The sequence below is a fragment of the Cervus elaphus genome, chromosome 19, assembly GCF_910594005.1.
Source record: "Cervus elaphus chromosome 19, mCerEla1.1, whole genome shotgun sequence".
NCBI classification, from domain to species: domain Eukaryota; kingdom Metazoa; phylum Chordata; class Mammalia; order Artiodactyla; family Cervidae; genus Cervus; species Cervus elaphus.
This window is the reverse complement of record NC_057833.1, coordinates 86,558,086-86,561,301: the sequence shown is the minus strand read 5'-3', so window position 1 is coordinate 86,561,301 and position 3,216 is coordinate 86,558,086.

Genomic DNA, 3,216 nt, shown 5'->3' with positions numbered 1-3,216 from the left:
GACAGCAGGTATAAGGTCAGGGTGTGAAGACACATGTCTCCCCTAAATTGTTTGTGTGGTTTAGCCTGGCAAAGTTGTGACTACATTTTATAGACACTGTGTGGTAAGAAATCTAACCCTTTTAAAGTGAATAAAAAGTCTTTATTTCTCAGTGTGCTGGCAGGAGGAGTTTCATAACTGATCTGAATTTTATTTTTGGAACTAAGATCTAAAGGAGATTTCAAACTATTAAAGAGCTTGAGTAACCACCATCATGTAGCAAAAACAAACAAACAAACAAAAACAAGTCTTCACTTGCACCTAGTAAACCCAGTTTGTAATGTTGTGTTTTACAAATACAATTGTATAGATATAACACAGACTATTCACTCACCTATTGAAGGATATCTTGGTTGCTTTTAGTTTTTGGTGATTATGAATACAGCTGCTATAAATATTTATGTGCAGGTTTTTGTGTCCACCTAAATTTTCAAATCAGTTGAGTAAGTATGTGTGTGTGCTAAGTCGCTTCAATTGTGTCCAACTCTGGGACTCTACGGATTGCAGCCCGCCAGGCTCCTTTGCCCATGGGATTCTCCACGCAAGAATACTGGAGTAGGTTGCGTGCCCTGCCCCAGGGGATCTTCCTGACCCAGGGATCTAACCCGTGTCTCTTATGTCTCCTGCACTAGCAGGTAGGTTCTTTACCGCTAGCGCCACCTGGGAAGCCCTGAGTAAGTATAAAGGAGTTGGTTGCTCAGTTGTGTCCTACTCTGTGACCCCATGGACTGTAGCCCTCCAGGCTCCTCTGTCTATGGAATCTTCCATGCAAGAAAACTGGAGTGGGTTACCATTTCCCTCTCCAGGGGATCTTCCCAACCCACAGATCAAACCAGGGTCTCCTGCATTAGAGGCAGATTCTTAACGGTCTAAGCCACCAGGGAAGCCAGTTTTAAAGTACATCTAATTTTTCTTTCGTGGTTCATTCTTTTCATGTTGTATCTAAAGTTATTGCCAAACCCAAGATCACCTAGATTTTGCCTATGTTTTCTTCTAGAAATTTTATGATTTTCCATTTTATATTTATGTCTATGATTAATTTTGAGTCAATTTTTGTGAAAAATGTAGTCTGTGTCCAATTTTTTTTTTTTTTTGCAAATGGATGTGTGATTATTCCAGCACCAGTTTTAGAAAAGACTTATCTTTCTACATTGACTTTCCTTTGCTCCTTTGTCCAAGATTGGTTGACTACATTTGTATAGGTCTATTTCTACACTTTTTATTTTATTCCACTGATGTATATATCTATCCTTTCACTAAAATATTGTCTTACTTATTGTGACTTATTGGTAAGTCTTGTAGTCTTGTTATATCAGTTCTCCAACTTTGTTAATCTTCATTGTTGTATTGACTATCTGGATCTGTTATCTTTTCATATAAACTCTAGAATTAGTTTGTTGATATCCACAAAATAGATTGCTGATGTTTTTATTGGAATTGTGTTTAATCCATAGATCACATCTCAACAATATTGATTCTTCCTATCCACAAACATCCTATCCTAGACAGCATATTAAAAAGCAGAGACATTACTTTGCCAACAAACATCCGTCTAGTCAAAGCTATGGTTTTTCTAGTAGTCATGTATGGATGTGAGAGTTGGACTATAAAGAAAACTGAGTGCTGAAGAATTGATGCTTTTGAACTGTGGTGTTGGAGAAGACTCTTGAGAGTAACTTGGACTGCAAAAGATTCAACAAATCCATCCTAAAGGAAATGAGTCCTGACTATTCATTGGAAGGACTGATGTTGAAGCTGAAACTACAGTACTTTGGCCACCTGATGTAAAGAGCTGACTCATTTGAAAAGACCCTGATGCTGGGAAAGATTGAAGGTGGGAGGAGAAGGGGACGACAGAGGATGAGATGGTTGGATGCCATCACCGACTCAATGGACATGAGTTTGAGTAAACTCCAGGAGTTGGTGATGGACAAGGAAGTCTGGCGTGCTGCAGTCCATGGGGTTGCCAAGAGTTGGACATGACTGAGTGACTAAACTGAACTGACATGTTGTTATTCAGTTCAACTATATTCATTCTCAACTGCCTGCTGGATCTACTCATTCCTAAAGATATGGTGTTAAAGTCTTCAATTATAATAGTGGTGGTGGTTTAGTTGCTAAGTCATGTCCAACTCTTGCGACCCCGTGGACAGAGGAACCTGGCAGGCCACAGTCCACGGGATTCTCCAGGCAAGAATGCTGGAATGGGTTGCCATTTCCTCCTCCAGGGGATCTTCCCAACCCAGGAATCAAACCTGGGTCCCCTGCATTGTAGGTGGATTCTTTACCAACTGAGCTACAAGGGAAGCCTCCAATTTGGGTTTATCTACTTTTTCTTTGCAGTTTAGTCAGTTTTTGCCTCAGGGATTTGGATGCTTTGCTGTCAGGTGCATACACAAGTATTGTTATGTCTTTCTGGAGAACTGATCCCTTTAGCATTATGTAATACCATCTCTTTATCCCTGATAAATTTCCTTGCTCTGAAATCTGCTTTGCCTGAGATTAGTATAGTGACTCCAGCTTTCTTTTGATTACTGTAGCATGGTGTAGTTTCTCCACCCTTTTACTTCTGTCTTTAAAAACAAACAAGCAAAAAACCCTTTTAAACCTGTGCTTTATATTTAAAGTGGATTTGCTGAAGACAACGTATAGTTGGGCCTTGTTTTTTTAATCTCCTGGCAATTTCTTTTTATTGGTGTAGATCATTCACACCATGTTTATAATTGTTTCTATTTTCTCCACTTGACTTTCATACTTAATTTTGAATTTGTAATTTTGTATTCTTTATCTTGAAGGAAACCTCTTCAGATCTGTCAAAACCTGGGAGCCACCCCTGCCCAGCATGTATTCAGTAATAATAGAAAAGCTGCATGCCAGTCCTGGTGGGACAGAAGGGATGCAGGAATGGAAGATGGAGCTCTACAGTACATGATGCACCAGATCTGTGCTTGGTGAGTGCAAAAGAACCAGACAAGACAAACTCTTCAGCCAGTGAAAGTGTTTCTGCAATCCAGTCCTGACAGCAAGAGGCGGGCCACCCTCCTGGCTTTGAGCTAGTCCAGAGTGGGCGTGGCTTATGGGTACTCGGGTTCATTTCTTGGCCGCCTTAGTCCCCCCCCCGCCCCACCCCGCGCAGTGTTGCCATGACGACCGTGGCTGGGTAGCCGCAAACTCCGT